The sequence below is a fragment of the Rutidosis leptorrhynchoides genome, chromosome 2 (assembly GCF_046630445.1).
Source record: "Rutidosis leptorrhynchoides isolate AG116_Rl617_1_P2 chromosome 2, CSIRO_AGI_Rlap_v1, whole genome shotgun sequence".
NCBI lineage: Eukaryota > Viridiplantae > Streptophyta > Magnoliopsida > Asterales > Asteraceae > Rutidosis > Rutidosis leptorrhynchoides.
The window spans coordinates 127,405,318-127,420,586 of record NC_092334.1 but is presented as its reverse complement, the minus strand read 5'-3'; positions in this window follow the sequence as shown (position 1 = coordinate 127,420,586).

Sequence of the window (15,269 nt, the reverse complement as noted above, 5' to 3'; positions counted from 1 at the left end):
ATTAAGGTTTGGGCAAAAGACCGACACTTGTGGAAATTGGATTATTGACTATTAATAGATGGGGGGTATTGTCTAATTGAGTGACAACTCATTGGAGTCTGTCGAACCTATCTTCAAATTAATTAACCTAATAATTAATAATGATTATGGTTGTCCTATTTAGTGACGTTCATATGGAATCTGTTATAATCATTTAATTAATCAATTGGGTTGGGTAATTGATTATTCATTCTGATCAAGTGGATGAATTAATATTCATAAACTAATTAAAACAGGGGTGGATTACATACAGTGATAACTGGTGTAATTGTTGACAGAAGTGATAACTGCGTCACAGTTTAAATCCTTAATCAGTTGGAATATTTGACTTCGGGTATAAGGGTAATTTGACGAGGATACTCGCACTTTATATTTATGACCGATGGACTATTATGGACAAAAACCAGATAGACGTATCAAATAAACCAGGACAAAGGACAATTAACCCATGGTAATAAATTAAAATCAACACGTCAAACATCATGATTACGGAAGTTTAAATAAGCATAATTCTTTTATTATATTTCTCATCGTATCTTTATTTACTGTCATTTTATTACTCGCAATTTTATTTACTGTCATTTTATTTATTGTCATTATTTTACGCACTTTAATTATCGTCATTTATCTTTGCGCTTAAAATATAGAATCGACAAACCGGTCATTAAACGGTAAAACCCCCCTTTTATAATAATATTACTACTTATATAACTATATATATTTTGTATAAATATAGTTGTTAAAAATATAGTAAGTATCACCAGCTCCCTGTGGAACGAACCGGACTTACTAAAAACTACACTACTCTACGATTAGGTACACTGCCTATAGTGTTGTAGCAAGGTTTAGGTATATCCCATCCGTAAATTAATAAAACTTGTGTCATATTTTGTAGTATTTTGTATAAAAAAAATAATACTATTTCGTACCCTCACGCTACCACATCAAGTTTTTGGCGCCGCTGCCGGGGACTCGGCGAAACACTATATTTTTAATTTATATTTGAAAAAAAAAAAAAAAAAAAAAAAAAAAATTCTGTTAAAAAAAAAAACGTTTTTTTTAAGAAAAAAAAAATTCGTTTTTTAAAAAAAAAAAAAAAAAAAAAAATTTGTAAAAAAAAAAAAAATCGTTTTTTTTTAAAAAATTTAAAAAAAAAAACGAAAAAAAAAAACGTAAAAAAAAAAAAAAAATTATTAAAAAAAAATATATATTTTTAAAATTTTGTCTATAAAAAAAAATGTTTTTTTTAGTTTTAATACCTTTAGATTTTTAGACTATAGTCGCAACTTTTAGTATTAAGTTTAGTTTTGCCATAGTTATTTTTACTTCTAGAATTTTTAGGCTTTGCCGTAAAATCCCTTAAGTGCTTATTCCTTAGACTAAGTTTTAGGTGCTTTAGAATTTTACGACGCCGTATTTCGCACTACTTTCTTATTTTTATTTTTCGACGCCTATTTTTCGACCTTTTATTTTTCGACATTTTTCGACGCGCAATCTATTTCTTTCTTATTTCTCGCCATTCTAGTTTTTAGGACTTAGAATTTTTTTCTACTTCTTCTCTAAATTTCTTAAAATTACGAAAATTTATTTTAAGTGGTTAAATTGATAGACATCAAAATTTTCTGGTTCGTAGTAATAGTTGGATTTGTACGTAGACCGGGTTATTGGAGCCAAACAGTACTCAATTATATTGAGACCAAACGAATCCTGCCTCTCTGCTGCATCTTTTGGCTATTCGAAACGTGGGCAAAATCAGAAAAGTCTATTAATTGGATAACTTATTATAATTTTTCTTTCCTTTTTAAAACTAATAGGATATTCAGTGAATGCACCGAGCAAGACGTTCACCACCTTTTGTACGTACACCACCTGTAACTCGATCAAGACATCGTTTAACAAATATAGCTGTCGTTGATTTTTCTTTAGAATCGTCATCTAGTCGAACAAGAACTCCAACTCAAATTTCCGATAACCCAGTTTTTGAAACAAACCTCACAATTGAGAATCCGGAGAATACTCAGGGACAATTCCGAGACCCTGATCCACTAATTATTCCTCCGGAACCACCAATCATTCAAACAGAGATTGTTGAGGAAGAAACCATTAAATCAGAAACCTCTAGTGATTCGGATACAACACTTCCTATCATGGAAAATCTAGAACCTCTAAGTATGGAAGATCGAATGAGAGCTACACGCACGGGCCAAGGTCATGCCATTATTAAGCCAGAAGTTAATGCGCCAGATTATGAAATCAAAGGACAAATTCTACACATGGTGACTAATCAATGCCAATTCAGTGGTGCGCCGAATGAAGACCCAAACGAACATCTTCGTACGTTTAATAGAATTTGTACACTATTCAAAATCCGAGAAGTGGAAGACGAACAAATCTATCTCATGTTATTTCCCTGGACTTTAAAGGGAGAAGCCAAAGATTGGTTAGAATCGTTACCTGAAGGGGCGATTGACACATGGGATGTTTTAGTTGAAAAATTTCTTAAACGATTCTTTCCGGCATCCAAAGCCGTGAGACTTCAAGGAGAAATTGTTACGTTCGCGCAAAATTCAAATGAAACATTATATGAGGCGTGGACAAGATTCGGAAGGATGTTGAGAGGATGTCCTCAACACGGTTTAGATACTTATCAAATAGTACAAATATTCTACCAAGGTGTCAACGTTGCTACACGAAAAGACATAGACATAACAGCTGGTGGTTCCATTATGAAGAAAACCGCAACTGAAGCTTACAAGATCATTGATAACACAGCATCCCACTCTCATGAGTGGCACCAAGAAAAAGATATCTTTCGATCATCTAAAGCGGCTAGAGCCGATTCTAGCCATGACTTTGATTCCGTTTCAGCAAAAATAGATGCTTTCGAAAGACGAATGGAAAAGATGAATAAAGATATTCACGCAATACGAATCAGTTGTGAGCTATGCGGTGGACAACACTTATTGAAAGATTGTCACATTGAACCAACATTGGAACAACGAGAGAATGTTTCCTATATGAACCAAAGGCCTGGAAATAATTATCAAAATAATTATCAACCGCCAAAGCTAAACTTCAATCGAAATTAAAACATTCTTTACAATCCAAAAGGACCCGAAAATAACTGGTATAACCAACAAGGTCCGAATAACCAACCAACTCAAAACAACACTTTCAATCAACAAAGACCTGGCTTATATAAACCACAACAACAAACCGAAGAGAAAAAGTCAAATAAGGAAGACGTGGTATTCAAGCTAGTTGAATCTCAAACACAATTCATTACATCTCAAACCCAAACGAACGAGAGGTTTGATCAGTCATTAAGAACTCAACAAGCTTCCATTTTGAATCTAGAAAAACACGTCGGTACTCTTGCTAGCATGATGAGTAAGAGGGAACAAGGAAAGCTACCGAGTAATACTGAAGTAAATCCTTGGAATGAGAATGTTAATATGGTCTCAACGAATTCTGAAAAACCAGCATCAGAAGATGGGAAGGTTTTAGATGTAAGTAATAATGAAGAAGTTACACCACCACCACCACCCGAGTATGTAAAGCCAGTGGTGGTACCATACAGACCACCCATCCCGTTTCCAAGAAAAGGAGTTGAGTATGAGCAAGTAATAAGTAATAAAGATTGTGATACTTCTGGAAAGAAGAAGAAGAAAAAGAATAAGAAAGTACAAGAAACAAAAGCCGTAGAAGTAAACCCGGTGAAGACAGTTCCACCAAAACCTCCTCCTAGGATAGGTGATCCGGGTGAATTTATTGTTCCTTGTCTACTTAGTGATTGTGTCATGTATGATGCACTAGCAGATTTAGGTGCAAGTGTAAGTGTTATGCCTCTTTCATTATATAAGAGATTAGGTGTAGGTGAGTTAAGTCCAACGGATATGAGTGTTCGACTCTTTGATCAAACCATTAAGCACCCAGTTGGAATCGCTGACAACCTACCCATTCAAGTAGGCAATTTAACCTTTCTAGTCGAATTCATTGTCATTGACATAGAAGAGGACCCAAACATTCCTCTAATTTTAGGTCGACCATTCTTAGCGTCCACCGGGGCGTTATTTGATGTAGGAAATGGAAGAATGACACTTAAAAGTGGTGACAAATCGATCACCTTTATGATTCGAAAGTCTAAATCTCCACCAACCAAAACCGTTGAACCGGTAAAAACGATTGGTAAGAACCATGTTGTTTTACCAACTCCAACGGTAGTGCTTAACAATAATAAAACGCCTAAGTGTGGGGAAAATGAAGTAACACCTAATGATGACATGATAACAAAGAACCCCGTTGTTGATACGAAATTAAATGACCCCGTTATTAATAGTTCAATGAAGAAACTTATTAAACGGATTCGCGATGCTAGAACCAAGGGGAACTTTAAGTTATGTAACCGGTTAGTATCCAATCTATCGCCTAAAGAAAAGGTGAAGCTAGTTGAAATTGTGGATATTACACAGGAATCCGACCAATGGCTTAAAGAAAAATTCACAGATACGCAAGTTGATTATGGACCAAAAGAAATTAACGATGAAGTTAATCATAATTTCAACACCACAGCTACCTAAGTGTGGGGAGATTTAAGTGTTCTAAAAAAAAAAAAATGCTATCTAGAGTTAGTTGTTCTGTTCTCGTGTAGTTCTGAGAATGGAATCCGATTGGTCTTTTCCGCTAGCAGACACTAAAGAACTAGTTTTCTCCCTCCATTCTGAATTTTTATTTTTTAGGTTTTAATTAATATGCCTTTTAAATTTAAGTTTTGTGTGATTTTAAAAACAAAATTTACTTTAATTCATTAAGTTTAAAAAATGATTTCTAAAATTCGTCGTGAGTTAAAGACTAGGTCGTTGAGCCAAAATTGCTTTACCCGAGGGCGGGGCGACAAATTTTGTTATCATTTAATTTTATTGATCTAAAGTATGCAAAAAAAAAAAAAAAAAAAATATATATATTATATTAATTTTTGAACGTAGGGATTATATACCAAACTTCAAAAATATGTATATATGTTTGTATTTTATGTTATGTACACAACAGGGTAAAACAGCGCACTTTCAAAGACTGTCATTAAATTCAACAAAAAGCTACTAATTTTGATGACAAGGCGCAAAATATCAAATGTGATGTAAAATAATATGCTTACAAACTGGGTATTTTTAATCACTTTTCTACACTAATCACCCTCATGAATTTATAATTATAGTCTGATTTCATGCAAATGAGGGCATTGCATGATCTCAAGTGTGGGGAAGGGTTATAAATTCTCTCGGGTTTACACTTAGTTTATTTGCCAAATTTTGTGAAAATTTGAAAAAATTTCAATTAAATGAACTCAAAATCATGTTTATACATATTTATGAACGATGAAAACTAGGTGATAATACCGAAATTATCGTTACCTCGGAAAGGACATAAATTGAGAAACACCCTAAAACGATTGAATTCATTTAAAATGGAATAAAGGAGAATAAAAAAAAGCAAAGAAAGAAACTAAGTGTGGGGAGAATGTACCAAGTTATTCAATTAAAAACTATCTATCACATGTTTCTGTAAAGTTATTGCAGGTACTTTTGTTTTGGACGATTTTAATCAGTTTTACCCGATTTACTGTAAGAAAGATGGATCTACACGATGAATCAATTCCATCATTAAAAGGAAGTAAAGTCTTCCGAAAAAGAAACGCGCTTCTTGATTTAGGTCAAGAAGTTGTCGTCCAGACCAGCTGTAGGTTGACGAAAAATCTAGAAAAGTCATCTCTAAAATCAGCAGGAAATCCACGGACCTCAGCATCAAACAGGGTCGCCAAGTGGTCAGATTTATCCTAACTATGAGAAGGATTTATCTCGTACAATGGGGAGGCACCGTGTAAATTAGCTTGATAAGACTAATGAATCAGATCCCCAGAAAGGATAATCTCCTTAAAGATTAAAAATCAGCTTTTAAGACTGATATTACTCAATCCTTGAGATTGACCTTAAAGATTGAGAATTCAAACTCATGGAATTCAATGATATCTAAACTCAAGCTTGAACGAGAAAATATTTTGATCAAAAATACAAACCGATTTGTTTTCTGAAAACCCATTTTCAATGCGTTCATTACCATTGAACGTAAAATCCTAGGAATTCACCTGGAATTCATTAGGTCACCTGAACCAAATCGGGTGTCAACCGTAAGAACGGTGGTTGCATAGCATGGTCGGAGACAGGACCTTGTGCCAGACCGAAAAATTATAGGATGATCTTTACTATCGCTCCTACCAAGGATAGTTCTAGCATCCGACACGTTAATAAGACCATAATCATCTGCATGTCACGGGACATTGCCTTAACAGTTTCTTGTTCATCACTTTCCTTTACAACCGGACGGTAGTTTACCGAAAGGTAATATACGGAACAAGTAAACTGGATGTGTGCTTTCCGATACCGGGATAGCAGTGGATTACACGAACCTAAATGTTTTTAGCCAAAATATTGATCCACAAATATATTTTGCAACACCGATGGTGGGTCAAATCAGAAAACTTGTCTAGGGTAAAATCTAGCTTGAATTTTTAAAAGATCAAATGTTTTCATAAAGATCCAATTTCCTTAAAGGATCTAAATTTTTATAGTCATGTGGGACTGTAAACCGCCTTTCAAATGTGCACTTTGCTTTGGAAACCGAAAGTAAATCGGCTATTTGATTGCAAGTGTCGTTGACCTAAACCCAAGGCAACTGTGGATGACACACCCACCTTTAACCATCATTACTGTCATTGTTTATACCGCTCTATTAAAATCACTGATGTACAAAGTGTGAAGAATAAAGAAGTGATTCGTGTGATGTATTATATTATTTCAAGACTGTATTGCTTGAGGACAAGCAACGCTCAAGTGTGGGGATATTGATAAGGCTAAAAAGGAACATATATTTCATAGCAAAATCCCCCAAGAAAGACAAGATTTTAGTTGCAATTGTTCCATTTTCGAGTAATATTCGTTTATTTTAAATAAGTGCGAAGACAAAAGGCGAAAACGAAGATTTGAAGACGCAAAGGTCCAAAAAGCTCAAAAGTACAAGATACAATCAAAAAGGTTCAAATTATTGATGAAGAACGTCTAAAAATGACAAGAGTACAAGTTACAAAACGCAAAGTACACGATATAAAATTATACGAAAGGGCGTTCGAAAATCCGGAACCGAGGCATGAACCAACTTTCAGCGCTCGACGCAACGGTGTAAAAATTACGAGTCAACTATGCACAAGAATAAAATATAATATTTAAATAAATCATAATAAGAATAATATTAAATAATAAAAAGTTGTTAATTGAGCATAGTTCAGGGGTCGTAAATGAAAATTTAATTTATAATTTGGCCTATAAAAGGAACGATTGTAACGATGAGAAGAAGGAGATTTTTTTTTTCGATCTTTTTTTTCTTCTATCTTTTTCTTATTTTTCTATCTATCAATATCAATATCTATAATTTATATCTATAATTCTCTATCATAATGTTAATGTAATCAGATATAACAATAATCTTAATTTTAATTTTAAATTATGATAATAATAAGATTTATGATAGAGATCGTTTGAGTGTGTAAGTCGAAATTCTGTCCGTGTAACGCTACGCTATTTTTAATCATTGTAAGTTATGTTCAACCTTTTTACATTAATGTCTCGTAGCTAAGTTATTATTATGCTTATTTAAAATGAAGTACTCATGATGTTGGGCTAATTACTAAAATTGGGTTATTGAACTTTGGACCATAATTAAGGTTTGGGCAAAAGACCGACACTTGTGGAAATTGGATTATTGACTATTAATAGATGGGGGGTATTGTCTAATTGAGTGACAACTCATTGGAGTCTGTCGAACCTATCTTCAAATTAATTAACCTAATAATTAATAATGATTATGGTTGTCCTATTTAGTGACGTTCATATGGAATCTGTTATAATCATTTAATTAATCAATTGGGTTGGGTAATTGATTATTCATTCTGATCAAGTGGATGAATTAATATTCATAAACTAATTAAAACAGGGGTGGATTACATACAGTGATAACTGGTGTAATTGTTGACAGAAGTGATAACTGCGTCACAGTTTAAATCCTTAATCAGTTGGAATATTTGACTTCGGGTATAAGGGTAATTTGACGAGGATACTCGCACTTTATATTTATGACCGATGGACTATTATGGACAAAAACCAGATAGACGTATCAAATAAACCAGGACAAAGGACAATTAACCCATGGTAATAAATTAAAATCAACACGTCAAACATCATGATTACGGAAGTTTAAATAAGCATAATTCTTTTATTATATTTCTCATCGTATCTTTATTTACTGTCATTTTATTACTCGCAATTTTATTTACTGTCATTTTATTTATTGTCATTATTTTACGCACTTTAATTATCGTCATTTATCTTTGCGCTTAAAATATAGAATCGACAAACCGGTCATTAAACGGTAAAACCCCCCTTTTATAATAATATTACTACTTATATAACTATATATATTTTGTATAAATATAGTTGTTAAAAATATAGTAAGTATCACCAGCTCCCTGTGGAACGAACCGGACTTACTAAAAACTACACTACTCTACGATTAGGTACACTGCCTATAGTGTTGTAGCAAGGTTTAGGTATATCCCATCCGTAAATTAATAAAACTTGTGTCATATTTTGTAGTATTTTGTATAAAAAAAATAATACTATTTCGTACCCTCACGCTACCACATCATATATTAATTGAGATTGATATTTACATGATTAAATGTTTCCAACATGTTAAGCAATCAAACTTGTTAAGACTTGATTAATTGAAATAGGTTTCATATAGACAATTGACCACCCAAGTTGACCGGTGATTCACGAACGTTAAAACTTGTAAAAACTATACGATGACATATATATGGTTATATATATATTTAACATGATTTTATTATAAGTATGTATCTCATTAGGTATTTTAACAATGAGTTATATACATAAAAATGAGACTATTAATTTAAGAAACTCGAAAACGATATATATAACGATTATCGTTATAACAACGTCTTACTAGGTACATATGAATCATATTAAGATATTGATACACTTGGTTAATTATGTTAAATGATAAGTAAATATATTATTAAGTGTATTAACAATGAAATACATATGTAAAAATAAGACTACTAACTTAATGATTTCGAAACGAGACATATATGTAACGATTATCGTTGTAACGACATTTAACTGTATATACATCATACTAAGATATATTATATATCATAATATCATGATAATATAAAAATTTAACATCTCATTTGTTATAATAAACAATGGGTTAAAAACATTCAACAAGATCGTTAACCTAAAGGTTTCAAAACAACATTTACATGTAACGACTAACGATGACTTAACGACTCAGTTAAATTGTATATACATGTAGTGTTTTAATATGTATTTATACACTTTTGAAAGACTTCAATACACTTATCAAAATACTTCTACTTAACAAAAATGCTTACAATTACATCCTCGTTCAGGTTCATCAACAATTCTACTCGTATGCACCCGTATTCGTACTCGTACAATACACAGCTTTTAGATGTATGTACTATTGGTATATACACTCCAATGATCAGCTCTTAGCAGCCCATGTGAGTCACCTAACACATGTGGGAACCATCATTTGGCAACTAGCATGAAATATCTCATAAAATTACAAAAATATGAGTAATCATTCATGACTTATTTACATGAAAACAAAATTACATATCCTTTATATCTAATCCATACACCAACGACCAAAAACACCTACAAACACTTTCATTATTCAATTTTCTTCATCTAATTGATCTCTCTCAAGTTCTATCTTCAAGTTCTAAGTGTTCTTCATATATTCTACAAGTTCGAGTTACATAAAATCAAGAATACTTTCAAGTTTGCTAGCTCACTTCCAATCTTGTAAGGTGATCATCCAACCTCAAGAAATCTTTGTTTCTTACAGTAGGTTATCATTCTAATACAAGGTAATAATCATATTCAAACTTTAGTTCAATTTCTATAACTATAACAATCTTATTTCAAGTGATGATCTTACTTGAACTTGTTTTCGTGTCATGATTCTGCTTCAAGAACTTCGAGCCATCCAAGGATCCGTTGAAGCTAGATCCATTTTTCTCTTTTTCAGTAGGTTTATCCAAGGAACTTAAGGTAGTAATGATATTCATAACATCATTCGATTCATACATATAAAGCTATCCTATTCGAAGGATTAAACTTGTAATCACTAGAACATAGTTTAGTTAATTCTAAACTTGTTCGCAAACAAAAATTAATCCTTCTAACTTGACTTTTAAAATCAACTAAACACATGTTCTATATCTATATGATATGCTAACTTAATGATTTAAAACCTGGAAACACGAAAAACACCGTAAAACCGGATTTACGCCGTCGTAGTAACACCGCGGGCTGTTTTGGGTTAGTTAATTAAAAACTATGATAAACTTTGATTTAAAAGTTGTTATTCTGAGAAAATGATTTTTATTATGAACATGAAACTATATCTAAAAATTATGGTTAAACTCAAAGTGGAAGTATGTTTTCTAAAATGGTCATCTAGACGTCGTTCTTTCGACTAAAATGACTACCTTTACAAAAACGACTTGTAACTTATTTTTCCGACTATAAACCTATACTTTTTCTATTTAGATTCATAAAATAGAGTTCAATATGAAACCATAGCAATTTGATTCACTCAAAACGGATTTAAAATGAAGAAGTTATGGGTAAAACAAGATTGGATAATTTTTCTCATTTTAGCTACGTGAAAATTGGTAACAAATCTATTCCAACCATAACTTAATCAACTTGTACTGTATATTATGTAATCTTGAGATACCATAGACACGTATACAATGTTTCGACCTATCATGTCGACACATCTATATATATTTCGGAACAACCATAGACACTCTATATGTGAATGTTGGAGTTAGCTATACAGGGTTGAGGTTGATTCCAAAATATATATAGTTTGAGTTGTGATCAATACTGAGATACGTATACACTAGGTCGTGGATTGATTCAAGATAATATTTATCGATTTATTTCTGTACATCTAACTGTGGACAACTAGTTGTAGGTTACTAACGAGGACAGCTGACTTAATAAACTTAAAACATCAAAATATATTAAAAGTGTTGTAAATATATTTTGAACATACTTTGATATATATATGTATATATTGTTATAGGTTCGTGAATCAACCAGTGGCCAAGTCTTACTTCCCGACGAAGTAAAAATCTGTGAAAGTGAGTTATAGTCCCACTTTTAAAATCTAATATTTTTGGGATGAGAATACATGCAGGTTTTATAAATGATTTACAAAATAGACACAAGTATGTGAAACTACATTCTATGGTTGAATTATCGAAATCGAATATGCCCCTTTTTATTAAGTCTGGTAATCTAAGAATTAGGGAACAGACACCCTAATTGACGCGAATCCTAAAGATAGATCTAACTGGCCCAACAAGCCCCATCCAAAGTACCGGATGCTTTAGTACTTCGAAATTTATATCATATCCGAAGGGTGTCCCGGAATGATGGGGATATTCTTATATATGCATCTTGTTAATGTCGGTTACCAGGTGTTCACCATATGAATGATTTTTATCTCTATGTATGGGATGTGTATTGAAATATGAAATCTTGTGGTCTATTATTATGATTTGATATATATAGGTTAAACCTATAACTCACCAACATTTTTGTTGACATTTTAAGCATGTTTATTCTCAGGTGATTATTAAGAGCTTCCGCTGTCGCATACTTAAATAAGGACGAGATTTGGAGTCCATGCTTGTATGATATTGTGTAAAAACTGCATTCAAGAAACTTATTTTGTTGTAACATATTTGTATTGTAAACCATTATGTAATGGTCGTGTGTAAACAGGATATTTTAGATTATCATTATTTGATAATCTACGTAAAGCTTTTTAAACCTTTATTGATGAAATAAAGGTTATGGTTTGTTTTAAAATGAATGCAGTCTTTGAAAAACGTCTCATATAGAGGTCAAAACCTCGCAACGAAATCAATTAATATGGAACGTTTTTAATCAATAAGAACGGGACATTTCATAGTGAATACGGCATTAAATTTATACTAGCACCTAAGTCTGCCAATGCTTCTATTGAACTAAGACTACCCAGAAAACATGGAATTGTGAAACTTCCTGGATCAGAAGTTTTTCTGGTATCTTATTCAACAGCACTGCAGAACAATTAGCATTCATAGTAACGGCCGAGAGTTCTTCCATTTTCTTTCTATTTGAGATTAGATCTTTTAGAAATTTAGCATATCTAGGCAATCCTGAAATTACATCAATGAAAGGAAGATTGACATTTATTTGTTTAAACATATCCAAGAATTTGGATTGCTCGGCTTCAAGTCTCTCTTTTTTCATTTTACTCGGGTAAGGAAGTGGTGGTTGGTATGGTTTAACATAAGATTTAGCCTTAACTGTGTTATCTTCATTAACCTTTTCAACTACCGGTTCTTTTTCCTTATCTTGTTCAGGTTGTGGTTCTTGTGGAGTAGGAATAGCTTCATCAGAAATTACAGGTATTTCAGGTAGTTTAAGTGTTGTACCACTTCTTGTGGTAATGGCTTTAGCTGTTTCATTCCGGGGGTTAGCATTTGTATCACTAGGTAGACTTCCCGGTTTTCTTTCACCTATTAACCTTGCTAGGTTACTTACTTCTTGTTCCAGATTTTTAATAGAAGCTTGTTGATTTCTAAATGCTTGAGCATTTTGTTCATTAGTTTTTTTCTGGGATGTGAAAAACTGCGTTTGAGATTCAACTAGCTTCGACATCATGTCTTCTAAATTTGGCTTTTTATCATCGGTTTGTGGTGGTTTGTTTTGAAAAATAGGTCTTTGCTGATTGTAAGTATTATTAGGTAATTGTTGATTGCTAGGACCTTGTTGGTTGTTGTATGGAACATTTCAATTATAATTCTGATTTTGATTGTAGATCGGTCTTGGCGGTTGATAATTATTCTGATAATTATTTCCAGGCCTTTGGTTTATGTATGAAATATTCTCTCTTTGTTCCATTGTTAGTTCAATACTGAGACAATCTTTTGTCAAATGTGGTCCTCCACACTGCTCACAACTAATTCGTATTGAGTGTATATCCTTAGTCATCTTTTCCATTCGTCTCTCGACAGCATCTATCTTTGCTGAAATGGAATCATGACTAGAATCGGCTCTAGCAGCTTTAGATGATCTAACGATATCTTTTTCTTGGTGCCACTCATGTGAGTGGGAAACAGTGTTATCAATAATTTTGTAAGCATCAGTTTCTGTTTTCTTCATAATAGAACCACCAGCTGCTATATCGATGTCTTTCCTTGTAGTGATGTCGCATCCTTGGTAGAATATTTGTACTATTTGACAGGTGTCTAAACCATGTTGCGGACATCCTTTCAATAACTTTCCAAATCTAGTTCACGCCTCATATAGAGTTTCATTTGGCTTCTGTGTGAACGTAACAATTTCTCCTTGAAGTCTTACGGCTTTAGATGCCGGAAAGAATTGTTTAAGAAATTTTTCAACTAAAATGTCCCATGTGTCAATCGCCCCTTCAGGTAACGATTCCAACCAATCTTTGGCTTCTCCCTTTAAAGTTCAGGGAAATAACATGAGATATATCGGTTCATCCTCCACTTCTCTTATTTTAAATAGTGTGCAGATCCTATTAAAAGTACGAAGATGTTCATTTGGATCTTCCTTCGGCGCACCACTAAATTGGCATTGATTAGTCACCATGTATAGAATTTGTCCTTTGATTTCATAATCTGGCACATTAATGTCTGGATGAGTAATTGCGTGACCTTGACCAGTGCGTTTAGCTCTCATTCGGTCTTCCATACTTAAAGGTTCCAGATTCTCCATAATTGAATTTGTTGAATCGGAATCACTAGAGGATTCTGATTTAATGGTTCGTTCCTCAACAATCTCTGTTTGAATGATTGGTGGTTCCGGAGGAAAAATTAATGGTTCAGGATCTATGAATTGTCCCTGAATATTCTCCGGATTCTCAATTGTGAGGTCGGGTTCAAAAAATGGATTATCGGAAATTTGAATTGGAGTACTTGGTCGACTGGATGACGATTCTAAAGGAAAATCAACGGCGACAATATTTGCTAGATGTCTTGATCGAGTTACAGGTGGTGAACGTACAAAAGGTGGTGAACGTCTTGCTCGGTGCATTAACTGAATATCCTATTAGTTTTTAAAAGGAAAGAAAATTATATAAGTTATCCAATTAATAGACTTTTCTGATTTTGCCCACGTTTCGAATAGCCAAAAGATGCAGCAAAGGGGCAGGATTCGTTTGGTCTCAATATAATTGAGTACTGTTTGGCTCCAATAACCCGGTCCACGTACAAATCCAACTATTACTACGAACCAGAAAATTTTGATGTCTATCAATTTAACCACTTAAAATAAATTTTCGTAATTTTAAGAAATTTAGATAAGAACTAGAGAAAATTCTAAGTCCTAAAAACTAGAATGGCGAGAAATGAGAAAGAAAAAGAGCGCGTCGAAAAAGGTCGAAAAAGAAAATGGTTGAAAAATAAAAGGCGTCGAAAAATAAGAAAGAAAAAGAGTGACTTATAAAACTTTAAAACACTCGACTAACCAAACCTTATTACTATCACTAACTTAAAATTAAAATTGCAAATTGAGATTTTACTAATTGGAGTGATAATTGATACATAGATAAAAGGCGTCGAAAAATGGAAGTAAGAAAGTAGCGCGTTGAAACTTAAAAAGGAACTAAAAACTAAAAAAATTAAAAGTTGCGTCTAAAAATATTTAAAACTTACAAGGAAAACTATATCCCAAATGGCAATAACTTAAAAAGGAACTAAAACTTAAAAAGACGTCGCAAAATTCTAAAGCACTTAAATCTTAGTTTAAAGAAAAAGAATTTAAGGGATTTTACGGCAAATCCTAAAATTCTAGAAATAAAAATAAGCTACGGCAAAAACTATGGATTAAAACTAAATATGAGCGAAAAAACACAAATATTACGCTAAAATAATTAAAAAGGGACAAAATATAAAAATATACTAAAAGTTGTAAAAATTACAATTTTTATAAAAATATTATTTTTATATTATTTATTTTATAAAACTATTAATTTTA